At 44.1% G+C, this 13,917-nt stretch overlaps 1 protein-coding gene across 2 annotated transcripts in view; it reads right to left on the minus strand.

Annotated features, from left to right (window-relative positions):
- ZFAND6 (zinc finger, AN1-type domain 6) overlaps positions 1–13,917 on the minus strand; it is a 139,325-nt gene that overhangs the window by 119,338 nt on the left and 6,070 nt on the right. The gene's annotated exons all lie outside the window — the stretch shown is intronic.

The raw sequence follows: 13,917 nt of genomic DNA on the forward strand, positions 1-13,917 counted from the left end.
CACCTTATTTCTTCTTGCATATGCTGAGTTCATTCTAAATGCCACATCTATCTCATCAGAAATTTCTTGTATATTTTCTTCTTCAAGATATTCTGCCAAGATTTGTACCATATCAGCTTTAATATCTTCACCTTTTTTTTCAGGTATGTTCTGGAATCTCAGAATGTATGCTGCTTTTTCCATCTCCAATCTTGTAACCGTGTCTTCTATAAGTTCTTGTTTAGCTTTTATGTCTTGTATTTGTTGATTCACCTTCTCAGATTTGTTTTCCAGTCTGGTTGTTGTCTTCACCAGGGTAGATATTTCTTGTTTATTCTCAAGTATCAAGGCTTCCAGTTTTGCTTGCAGGAGCTCAACAGCATTGCTGATAGCAAGGGGTACTGCATTGCTCACAGCAGTAGGGACTGCAGTCTCAATTGCTTTGTTGACAGCTGAGGAAACAGCTTCTTTTATCAGGGTCTGCAGGTCTTGTGCAGACATTTTGGCCAAACTGGAAGCGACTTTTTTACTTAGACCTGGGGAGGTTAAAGAGGGTTTCCCTGTTCCACTAGACATAATTCACCTGAACCAAATATAAACCCCCTCCCTCCTCTTCCTTTATGAGGACTCAAAACACTAAAAAAGTTCAAGTCAAACCAGGCCGCTATATTATAGCCAAAAGTTACCTAAATATTAGGGACTGTGGTCTATACTACTGTGTTTAGCTTTTTGAAAAAAATATCCTACTATGTAATTTTGTGTCATCTTATGTGTCATGTTAAGGCTTATGCTTTGTTTCAGTTTTCTTTTTAGACTTCTGATTGGTTCTACAACCCTAATCCTATTGTATTGTTTATTGAATAACCCCTCCTGTCAATTGTATTCACTCACCCTGTGTAATCTGCCTTAAGTCCAAGTGAGAAAGGCAGACTATAAATGATGTAAATAAATAAATAGTAGTCCCAAGTTACATAAATATGTTTTGGAATTAACAACATTCAAGTTATCCTGTCAGTTCTTCTGGATGGTGGGCAGCAGGGTTTTCTTTCTGGGGGAATACGCCAGAACCACGTTCCAGCACCATTTCAACAAAATTATTTTTAAAATGTGTAAAAGTTCATGAGTTTTCAGTATACAGATTGAAAACTTCATTTCCTTCTTGAGAGTTCCAGCACCTCTTTTTCCAGAAGAAAAGCCCTGGTAGACAGACTTAAATACTACACCTCTACATTTCAAGGAGGGGTCATGGCTCAGTAGAAGAGCTTCTGCTTTGCATGTAGAATATCCCAGGTTCAATCTCCAGCATCTCCACTTAAAAGTACGTGATGTGAAATACCTCTGCCTAAGACTTTGGAGCCCCCTCATGGACACTGCCTTGTCGTGGCGAGGGGGCTTGCGTGGTTCAATGAGGCTGTGAGCTATGCCATGGAGGGCCACCCAAGACGGACAGGCCACGGCAGAGAACTCAGATCAAGCGTGATCCACTGAAGAAGGAAATGGCAACCCACTCCAGTATTTTTGCCAAGAAAACCCCATGGACAGTATCAAAAGGCTAAAAGATATGACACCGGAAGATGAGCCCCTCAGGTCGGAAGGTGTCCAATATGCTACTGGGGAAGAGCAGAGGGCAAGTACAAGTAACCCCAGAAAGAGTGAAACGGCTGGGCCAAAGTCAAAAGGACGCTCAGTTGTGGATGTGTCTGATGGTGAAAGGAAAGTACGATGCTACAAAGAACAATACTGCATAGGAACCTGGAATGTAAGATCTATGAATCAAGGTAAGCTTGATGTGGTCAGAAATGAGATGGCAAGACTGAACATCGATATCTTAGGAATCAGTGAACTTAAGTGGACAGGAATGGGCGAATTTAACTCAGAAGACCATTATATCTACTACTGTGGCCAAGAATCTCATAGAAAAAATGGTGTGGCCTTTATAGTCAACAAGAGAGTGCAAAAGTCAGTACTGGGATACAATCTCAAAAACGACAGAATGATTTCGGTCCGATTCCAAGGCAAACCATTCAACATCACAGTAATCTAAGTCTATGCCCCAACCACTGGTGTAGAAGAGGCTGAAGTAGACTGGTTCTATGAAGACCTACAACAACTCATAGAACTAACACCAAAAAATGATGTCCTCCTCATCATCATAGGGGACTGGAATGCTAAAGTAGGAAGTCAAAAGGTAACCAGAATAACAGACAAGTTTGGCCTTGGAAAGCAAAATGAGTGAACACCCTTTTCCAACAACCTAAGATGCAACTCTACACATGGACATCACCAGATGGGCAACACCGAAATCAGATCGACTATATAATTTGCAGTCAAAGATGGAGAAGCTCTATCCAGTCAGTAAAAACAAGACCTGGAGCTGACTGTGGTTCAGATCATTAGCTACTCATTGCAAAATTCAGACTTAAACTGAAGAAAATTGGGAAAACCACGAGGCCATTCAGGTTTGACCTAGATCGCATCCCTGATGAATATACAGTAGAGGTGAAGAATAGATTCAAGGGTCTAGATTTGATAGAGTGCCTGAAGAACTATGGACGGAGGTTTGTGACATTGTACAGGAGGCAGCAATCACCACCATCCCAAAGAAAAAGATATGCAAGAAAGCAAAAAGGCTGTCTGATGAGGCTTTACAAATAGCAGAGGAAAGAAGGAAAGCAAAAGGCAAAGGCGAAAAGGAAAGATATACTCAACTGAATGCAGATTTCCAGAGAACAGCAAGGAGAGATAAGGAGGCCTTCCAGAATGAACAATGCAAAGTAATAGAGGGCGGGAGCGGTGGCGCAGTGGTGGGTGGGCAGGAGCGGTGGCGCAGGCAGTTCGATGCCTGCAATAACAACACTAGCGAACAGCCACTATGGCTGTTCGAGACCCACCGCGGCCGGGGTGAGCTCCCAAGTCCACCCAGCCCACCCAGCGGCTTGAAAGTGTACTCACGAGTAGACAAATGGGTACCTGCCCTAGGTGGCAGGGGGCACCCTCCTCCTGATGGTGTGTGCCAGGAGTGTAGCGGCGGCAGTAATGGCAGCGGAGCAGTGGCGATCCAAGGATACAGCGACGACGGATGGAGGCGGAGTTGTGACGGCGCGAAGACGCAGCGTGGCGGAGCCTAAGGGACGTTAGCTGGAGCCGCAGTCGGAGCAGCTGTGTGCCAGAGGAACTCCATCTGAAGCCTGCCGAGGATCCCGTCGGCCCATCCGAGGCGCCGGAAGCAACATCAGAAGCCTGCCCGAAAACACAACAGAATGCACCGCTGGGTGCCGGTAGGCAGCCCCTTTCCATATGAACTGTGGCCCTAGATTAGGAACAATTAGTATATTCTCTGTAAACTGCTCTGAGACCCTTCGGGGTCAAGGGCGGTATATAAATCGAAATATAAATAAATAAAATACATAAATAAATAGAGGAAAACAATAGAATGGGAAAGACTAGAGATCTCTTCAAGAAAATTGGAGAAATCAAGGGAGCGTTCCATGCAAAGCTGGTCATGATAAAGGACAAAAACGGTAGGGACCTAACAGAAGCAGAAGAGATTAGGAAAAGATGGCAAGAATACACAGAAGAACTATACAAGAAAGACCTCGATGTCCTTGACAACCACGACGGTATAATCACTGACCTCGAGCCAGACATCCTGGAATGTGAAGTTAAATGGGCCTTAGAAAGCATTACTAACAACAAAGCTAGTGGAGGTGATGGTATCCCAGCTGAGCTATTCAAAGTCTTAAAAGATGATGCTGTTAAAGTGCTGCACGCAATTTGCCAGCAAATTTGGAAAACGCAACAGTGGCCACAGGATTGGAAAAGATCAGTATACATTCCAATCCCAAAGAAGGGCAATGCCAAGGAATGCTCAAACTATCGCACAATTGCACTCATATCACACGCTAGCAAGGTCATGCTCAAGATCCTACAAGCTAGGCTTCAACAGTACGTGGATAGAGAACTACCAGAAGTACAAGCGGGGTTTCGAAGAGGTAGAGGAACTAGAGATCAAATTGCCAACATTCGCTGGATTATGGAGAAAGCAAGAGAGTACCAGAAAAACATCTACTTCTGCTTCATTGACTATGCTAAAGCCTTTGACTGTGTGGATCACAACAAACTATGGCAGGTCCTTAAAGAGATGGGAGTACCAGACCACCTCACATGTCTCTTGAGAAACCTGTATAAGGGTCAAGAAGCAACAGTTAGAACCGGATATGGAACAACTGATTGGTTCAGCATAGGAAAAGGAGTACGACAAGGATGTATACTGTCACCTTGCTTATTTAATATATATGCAGAGTACATCATGCGAAATGCTGGCCTGGATGAATCACAAGCGGGAATTAAGATTGCTGGGGAAAAGATCAACAACCTCAGATATGCAGATGATACCACTCTAATGGCTGAAAGTGAAAAGGATCTAAAGAGCCTCTTGCTCAGAGTAAAAGAGGAGAGCGCAAAAGTGGGCTTGAAGCTCAACATCAAAAAAACTAAGATCATGGCATCCGGCCCCATCACTCCTTGGCAAATAGAAGGGGAAGTCGTGGAAGTAGTGACAGACTTCACGTTCCTGGGATCCCAGATCATCGCAGACTGTGACAGCAGCCCTGAAATTATAAGACGCCTGCTCCTTGGGAGGAAAGTGATGGTGAACCTAAACAGCATGATAAAAAGTAGAGACATCACCCTGCCAACAAAAGTCCGCATGGTCAAAGCAATAGTATTCCCAGTAGTCATGTATGTCTGCGAGAGTTGGACTATAGGGAAGGCCAAGTGCCGAAGAATAGATTCTTTTGAACTATGGTGCTGGAGAAGACTCTTGAGAGTCCCTTGGACTGCAAGAAGATCAAATGAGTCAATCCTAAAAGAAATCAACCCTGACTGTTCCCTGGAAGGCCAGATAATGAAACTGAAGTTCAAATACTTTGGCCACCAAATGAGCACTCACTGAAGAAGACCCCGATGCTGGGAAAGACTGAAGGTCAAAGAAGACGGGGACGGCAAAGGATGAGATGGTTAGACAGTGTCACAGATGCAACGGACATGAAACTGAGCAAACTTCAGAGGACAGCGGAAGACAGGAAGGCCTGGTGTAATCTGGTCCATGGGGTCGCGAAGAGTCGGACTCGACTGTGCGACTGAACAACAAAAAGACTCTGGAGAGCTGCTGCCTATCTGAGTAGACAATACTGACCTTGATAGACCAAGGGTATGAGCCAGTATAAATCAGATTAATTTGAGTTAATTTCATTAGCCAAGGTGCCTGAGCCTCTGTGGATAGACACACACCCTCAGCCAGCATTTGCTTATCTACAAAGTCTGCACCAAATTCAAAGAGTTATAGAAGAGGCTAATGGATCAGTGCTTTGCAAATGCAATCATCAAAGAATTCAAACCATTTCAAAACTTCTCTTGACCCTTGTGATCCTTAGCAGATGAGAAAATACCCTGCTGTGTAGGTACACCTATAAATCAGTCGGAACTTCATGAAAAGGTCTCATTCTAGTCACTTAACTGAAAAGGAGCAGGTTTCAGAAATCCTTCTTTTCCATGCCAAAACAAATACGTCATCCTATTTTAAAGTAGCACAGAAATCTAGACTTAAAATTTAACATTCAGACACCTGCTAAAGAGATTCAAGTCCTACCTTTTAAAATAAAGGTTAGCATTACAAAGGAGAACAGACTTGTTACAGAAACAAAGGCACTTCTTCCAAACACTGTTGCAATAATATGTTCAGTACAACTAAGGCTGCTAGCTTTAAACATAGTTTGTGAGGCTGACGAGCAAAAACTCTTGGCCACATACTTGACAAACCGGAAACTTGGAAATGGCTTTTCCTTCTTGCCTTATCCCAAAATAGCAGATAATTTACACATTCCATTTCATACTTCAGAAACTTCAAAAAGAAAATGTCACTGATGTTCGGCAATATGTAAGTGTAGGTGATAATTGATCAGCTTTCTAATTTGTTTAAAAAGTAATCATTTGCATGAAGCAATGCTCTGTTCTTTGATAGAACTGACATTACTATTCTATTGATAACCGGTCCTAGCCCTTTGAAACCGGTTTCTATGGGATTGTGGCAAGTGTTTTAAAACAGATGGACCTTGCTTAACAAACATTTCCAACTGGATAGCTTTTTTCAGTTGCTCAGGAATGCACACATGTAAAAAGAGAGACTGAGTGGAACACATAATCCAGCTTGTTCCAATTCTGTCCTGCCAGCAAGATCTGGTGTGCACTTTAGGCCCAGCAAAACAATCCTTGTAAATTTCAACAGTATTTCACAAGTATTTGTTATTAATTGCTAAATTGTGACGCACTTAGTTTTGTCAGAGCTGTCCTTGAAAGACCAGTTTCTGTCAGAGCTCTCTCAGTCCCACCTACCTCACAGGGTGTCTGTTGTGTGGAGGGGAAGGGAAGGAGTTTGTAAGCCGCTCTGAGACTCCTTCGGGTAGTGAAGGGAGAGGTATAAATCCAATCTCCTCCTCCACTTTCTGACTGCAGTCCTCAAAGCAACTTATAACGTTAATAAAGTGCAACATCTACCAAAAAGACTGTTAAAACTAATAATGAACCTCTACTCCAAAAATATGCTATATATTAAACTAAAAAATGAGGGATCTGCATCTAACCCTGTACCTATCCATAGAGGTATTTGTCAAGGCTGCGTCCTTGCATCCGATCTATTCAACCTGTATTTAAATGACTTTGTGTCAGGTCTACAAAACATATCCCCTAATGCATCATGTCTGGGAAATCGACTGGTGCCTGCCCTGCTGTACGCTGACTTGAATTCAGGTCTGCCTAAAGCATGCTAGTAATGCATTTATTGCTTATTGTAATGATGCCAAGCTATTGGAAATAAATGAGGACAAATCTAAAATTATGGTGTTCACAAAATCAAAAAGGCAAACAATGGAAAATTGGTGTGTACAAATTGCAACAAGTCAACGAATTTAGATATCTGGGAATTGTATTCCACCCAAATTTATCATGGTCCAAGCGCATTCAATATCTCAGACAGAAGATCCACTTAGCCCTACTAGCCTTAAAGTTATTTTATGTTCAAGGAGCTCAATATGTGCCAGCACTCATGAAAACATATAAAACCTAAATGATTCCACACATACTGTACAGTTCCAATATCTGGTTCTTGAGCCCAACAGAACTTGACAAACTTCAGCAAACCATTTTTTGTAAAATATTAACTCTACCACCATGCATCGCCTCTGCAGTTGTATGACTGAAACGAAGTCTTTCAAAAATGTTAATGCTGATTTGGAAAGCTAGAGTCAGCTTCAAATACTGACTGTTAAACTGTGAAGATCTCCCAACTGTCACCATATTGGCAGCACATGCACGCTGTTGGTCAAAATGGAAAGAAGTTGTGGACATGAAAATAAGCCAGTTGGGCTTATGGAAGCCAAAGAATCTGAAAGAATGTGAGCATCACTTATAGAGAAACTGATCAAGCATGACTGGGACACTCCAAAAAGATGCCAGACGAAAATGTTCCCACTTTATCTGGGAATAAAATATTCTACCAAATTTGACCCACCTCTGCACCTAAACATACTGTCAGTTTCAAAACTGAGGCAGTCAGCTCAGCTCAGCTCAGATGAAGGGCTATCTTCTCAGAATACCCCCAGACCCTAGATCCCTCTAAACTGTGCTAGGGGGCGCTGACACACAAAATTGTAACAGGCAGTGCAGGGATTACTGCTTTCAGCCCAAAGCATTTTTCCCCTCCATTGTAAACAATGGAGGATGGGGGCACCTCCTTCTGGGGCCCACATTATGGGACCCCTTGTCCAATCTTTTTGAAACGGGGGGGGGGTTGAGGAGAGGCACCAGCAGCTATGCTACAAATCTGGTGCCTCTACCTAAAAGAAATATCATCCCCCCAAAGAGCCAGATACTCCTGGATCGATTCTCCATCTATGGGGCCATTGACTATAATGGTCCCCATAGGCTACAGCGGAGCCGGGGGGGGGAACACCCCTATTATGCTTTTCAGTATGATTTGTAAGCTGCCTTGAGTAACAGGGACAAGTGGGATATAAATATTTGAATAAAGTAGTAGTTCGGGCAGGTTGATAATGTTTAAGCAACTTCCTGTTTGTTAGGTTAGGCAAGGTTCTGACAGTGATTGTTCCTCCTCTGTTATACTTGACCTGTAATGCTGGTTGTCATATTTCACTAAAAAAAACACAAAGTAGACTGCAAGAGATTCCCGCCCTAAGTGCTGGTATGCTTTCTAAGGCTCAGCACATGGTGACAGTCCGAGTCCAGGTTTACAGAGATAGGGGACTGGGACAGGTAGACCAGTTCTCCAGAGACCAGGAATACTAACATAGTGAACAGGGGTGGGTAGACGTGTTCTCTAGAGGACAGGTCTACCAATATTGATTTTGTTTTCGCTTATGATATTTAAATTCTTTTTTAAAATATAGTTTAAATATGATTTAAAAGAATTTATTGTGAGATTTTTACAAGGTTATGGAAGTAATCTCCTAAAAAACTAATTTACGCAATTATCAAATGAAGACTCACTACCAAGTTTAATGCTACCAGTTTTTTTCACTCACAAGGTAGAATTTCTGCTCACAACACTGTGGAGCTTAGAGGGAACATTGCTCCACACCAGCACTATTGTGATTGCCCCTTGACAGAACTTGACTACCATCTCACATCTTCTGTTGCCCAAAATACACAAGAGCGAGAGAGAAAATCCTCAGAAAATGGCTGCTGAAGTATTCAACTATTTCTTATACTTCAAGATTAAGAATACATTTGAGCAGCCTCTGCCAAAACTGCATTGTAGATGTGGCAAACTTTTGTTTTACTGTGTTTTTAAACGCTTTTTTTTTACGGTGTATGGGCTATTAAACCCAAATAAACTTGAACTTAACAAAGTGCAATGACAGTATGACAGACTCTGTCCACTTCCCTCCCTTTGAGGCAAGATTTTCCCTCCGTTTTTCTTTTGTGTCCCTTCACTGACTGAGCAGCCCTTGGTAACGTGTATTCTTCTCTTTAAAGTAGCTTTAGCAGTCCCATCCTGTGCCAGTAATATGTTATGCCTATTTTCTCAGCCCAGGACCTGAGGGAAGGGTTAGGTTCTCCCTTTAGCTTAAATGATATAAAATGACACTTGAGGCGCTTTTAGAATTCAAAAATTACAGAATTTTTAATTTAACATCAAGGGGAAAGGTTAGATGAAGTCAAGGGTTGAAAATACTGAGGTAAAATAGTATTAGCACAGACTCTTATTCTTATATATCAGGCTAGTGAGAGTTTATTGAATTATTCACAGTTACTATAGTTCTTTATTTTGAGAGGCTTTTGTTCCTGGATTTTCCCAAACCACTCCAGTTCACTTCATTGGTATAACAGCAGACTCTTTTGGTGCCCAGAAGGCTGGTACCTTCTTTCCAGTACCCAAACCCCTTCTCTTGGAACACCAGAAATATTCTTGAGTTGTTACTGACTTAATTCTTCATAAGCAGTGGAGATTTACCCCCTCTTCCTTTGGCCTGAATGGGAGACTTCTTACGCTACCCAAACCTCCTTGCCAAACTTTTCCCCAGTTCACTGTTTGTGTTCAAAACTGCCGTTGGCTAATGCTGGATTAAGACTATATTAAGTCACAGGTGAATTCTTACTTTGTCAACACTAAACCCTTGTCTGTCAGGGATAGACACATATTGTGTGGCTCCCAGCAAAGCAGCAGGAGAAGTGAAGGAGAGGGCCTGCCTCCCCGATCAGTCTTCCCTTCCCCAGCCAGTGTTCCCCTTCCTGGGTAGGCTCGAGGAAGGGGGGAGCAGAGAAAGAAAACAACTTTAGCTTGAAATGCGTTCTCAACCCCCCCCCCCCCGCCCCCCCCACTTCATCATTGGAAAATAAATGTCATTATCAATATCTATTTTTATCCCTTTTGTTTTTATTTTTGGCAGTCTCATTTAGTGTTAATAAAAAGCAAATTTGCATATTATTCAATAAAAACATGTCTGTAATACTTGTTCTTGTCATGTGGCTCTCAAACATCTGACGTTTATTCTATGTGGCTCTTATGTTAAGCAAGTTTGGCCACCCCTGGTCTAAGACAATCTCAACAAGTCTCAAAAGACTGTTTTTTCTCAGCTGATGCCAACCTATCAGATTGCCTGGAGCAGCCTGTCACTCAAGGCTCTCAGCTCTGTAAAGTATTAACCCTTCATAGTCCTGTAGATTTATTTACAGCACTTTTAAGTCTTTTAAAAAGTGCAGTCCATCACAGACATTTATATGCAGAGCTCACTGTAATCACTCCAAAAAAGACATTCTGTTGTCACAAAATGTTATGTTGGGCATGGCCTTAGCAGAAACAAACAGTAACTCATTTTCAAGTACAGAACATTCTACATATTACTAGAAGTTCCACAATGATTTTCCTTTGCATGCCAGCACATTTTTAGGAAATATTTCTTCTTGTGTAAGAAGACAGTTTGAGTCCAGTGGCATCTTTTAAGACCAACAAAGTTTAATTCCGGGTATAAGCTTTTGTGTACTACACAATTCATGAAGTACTACACAAAAAGTCATTTTTACCACTGTCAACTGGCTAAGCATATACTGGAAAATGGTAGAGTTGAGATGGGAACACGCACAGGACAAAGAAAGTAGCTTTCATCCACTAACAGGGCCGTCCAGAGCTTTTTTTGCACACTAGGCGAGGCTACCTTGTGGCACCCCCTCTCAATGCAGATCTATATTTCTCCAAGCTACCTTCTGGCACCACCACCACCCCGCCTGTCTTGTGTTAACAGCTCAAGGAAGGCGCTCTGCCGACTTCTCCCGGGCTCCTGCAGCCAGCGACCCTGTAGCTACGCGGAGGCTTTTCACCTTGGGGCTGCCACCTCCCCCCAGGCCACCTTCGGCAGCTGCCACACATCCTCTGCACCTGCCACCACTGCTTCGGTACTCGGGAGGAGGAGGAGGAGGAGGAGGAGGCAAGAAGACGAGCCCCAGGTTGTGCGCGTTGCTGGGAGGTGAGCGTGCTCTAGCTTCCTTTTCCCCTCTTTCCTCACAGGAGGGGAAATCTGATCAGGGTTCCTCCACCTTAGCTGGAGAGGGGCCAGAGTTCAAGAGAGAGAGAAAGAGAGAGACCCTGTCTGCCCACCGCCCTCCCTTGCTCCCTCCTTCCCCTCCCATTGGCAGGGAGCCGGTTGCAAAGTGAGCTAAGAAGAGCAGCTCAGTTTACCTGCTCGGCTGGGGTGGCATGCATCTCTGGGAGCGAGTCCCCCCTCCGGAGGGGAATAATCAGCTTGCAGCAGCAGGGAGGCTCTGCTGCCCGAGGCCGGCATGCTCTTGAGTCACCCAAAGCTTACAAAAACCAGGAGGGGGTGGACATCCGGTGGGGAGGGTGCCATGTCGGGTGAGGGAGGGCATCTCTAGTGCCCCCAGAAGCCAGGGGGTGGTGGGGTGCAGTTGCACGAACCTGCCTGCAGGGAGCCCGCTTGCGGGATGGGCGGGGTACAAATATAATAATAAATAAATAAATAAGCGAAAGCAAATCCCCGCCGGCATCCGAGGAGGGGGCACAACCAAGTGGGGGGGGGAGGACAGCAGGACGGCAGGCCATTTCGGCGCCCACATCCATGGGCCACAGCCCAGCCACCCTAGGCAAAAGTCTAGTTTGCCTGAGTTTTGGTTTTGACGACTCGCAGACGGATGCACCCCATCGAGCTCCGATGGGTGCGTTTGGATCAGGGCACCAGGGAGGGAGATCGGTCTCAGAAAAACAAGACGAGAATCTAAGAGAGATCCTAAGTGAAGCACTGCCCCCCCGATCAATGGCAAACTTGAAATATTACAAGCGGATTTAGATATGATTTACAGAACATATTCAGAGTTTGTAATCTTCCAGGGGAAATATTTGTTAAATTTGCAAGAAGATCAACAAGAGATCTAATACTTAAAGCAACAACCGGGACAATATTAAAAATCCTAGAGGAAGACATAAAAGTGCTGAAAGATGTTCCATTTCAAATATGGAAGAAGAGGAAGCAATACAGAAATATTACAACATTTCTCCAAGGAAACAACATTTAGTATCGATGGATCTGCTTCAAGGTGCTAGTTCTTACCTTTAAAGCCCTATATGGTCAGGGTCTGAAATACCTATGGGATCGCCTTTCCCCGTATATACCTCAGAGCACACTATGATCGGGGTCTCAAAATCAACTGACCCTTCCTGGTGTCAGAACCCACAGCTAACAACGAAGTACATGCATTCATGAACGGTTATACTTTTATTGCAAAGCTATAGATGCAGTAACACAGGCACTATAAGAATGGCGGCAACCGATAGAGCCTATTAGGATATAGGGTATTTGTATGCACCCCCCCCCATGGCATGGCCCAATTAAGTACCCTCCCGCACGCGGGATAAGTTAGGAAACCATTAGGTGGCTAAAGCTGGGAAGCAGAAGTCTCTCACGATACATAGGAGACAATACAACCTCCTCCTGCACATCTGTAGAGATAAGCGTTTCAGCAAAGGCAGAACAGCAGGGATAGGAATGCAATAGCAATTAACAAGACACAGAATGAACTCCCCAACCTCCATGGCAGCATAGCTGACACCTGGCCCCAAGGAGGCCAGGCTGGCTATTACCAGGGCCAGGGCCTTCTAAGTGGCGGCCCCATCCTGGTGAAATGAGCTCCTGGAGGAGATCAGGGCCCTACGGGATCTGATGCAGTTCCACAGGGCCTGCAAAACGGAGCTCTTCCGCCAGGCGTTTAGTTAGGGAGCCACCGCTGTTAAAGAGCCCTGGCTCTTAGTCTTGACACTGAGCCAGCACCGCAGGAAATCATGAGCAGACCACCTGGGAAGTTGAAATCTATTCTGAAAGTGAGCCATCTTGGATAATTAATTAATTGCTACCAGCACTTTGTGAATTTGTATCTGTTTTTAACTGTTGTGTTTTTATATGATTGTATGTTTTGATTGTATTTATGCTTGAGTGGAAGCCGCCCTGAGCCTGCTTTGTGGGGAGGGCAGGGTATAAATGAGACAAATAAATAAAATAAATAAATACTGTCCTTAAGCCACAGCAGTATCCTACTAGTGTTAAACAGAAGTCAGCCACAACACAGTACCAATTGGATCCTTTGCACAAAACAAATACAGCACTGAGCTGTTTTCTCTGCTTTCCTATCTCATGGGCAAGGCTACAGCCAGAAACAAACCCAGGCACAGATGTAAGGAAAAGGTCTGCAAGGCACACTTGGAAACTTGAGGGAGTTGCCAACTATCAGGTTTAAATATAAAAAAGGTACCGAGAACAATATATTACATACTACTGTCAAACATCAGTGAGAGATCATTAAGAGCAAGTATTCTGAATCCAATTAAAAGACTCAAAACCAGGGCTACATCTTGAAACAAGAAAAAGAACCACAAAGCACTAATGAGGAGGACTGATGTGGCACAGCAGTTAGAGTTGGACCAGGGTCTGGGATGACTCGGTTTGAATCCCTTGCTCAATTATAGGAGCCTGGCAGGTGACCTTGGGGCCCATCACAACCTCTCACCCTATCCTACTATCAGGTGGTTGTTGTTGTGAGGACTAAGTGGAGAAGGGGAGAATGATGTGAAAAGCCACTCTGGATGCCCAGTCAGGGAGAAAAGCAGGATATAAATAAAAAATAAGCATAAAGAAATTCAAACCGCCTGTGGTTCAGTTCTTACGAGGATGGTAAATTTCTGTCCCGGCTGGGGCCCACTGGGCCTTGGCGGCAACTCCCCAGGACCCCACTCCCCAGGCCAACCCCCACTTACCCAAGTCAGCACAAAAAGCTGTGCCAACCCGGTGAAAAGAAAGGCCCCAGGGCCAAAGGAGGAGACAGCTGACGACAGCAGGGCCACAAGGGGAGAAACCTGGC

Source organism: Gekko japonicus, unplaced genomic scaffold (genome assembly GCF_001447785.1).
Source record: "Gekko japonicus isolate JY-2015 unplaced genomic scaffold, Gekko_japonicus_V1.1 scaffold111, whole genome shotgun sequence".
Lineage (NCBI taxonomy): Eukaryota > Metazoa > Chordata > Lepidosauria > Squamata > Gekkonidae > Gekko > Gekko japonicus.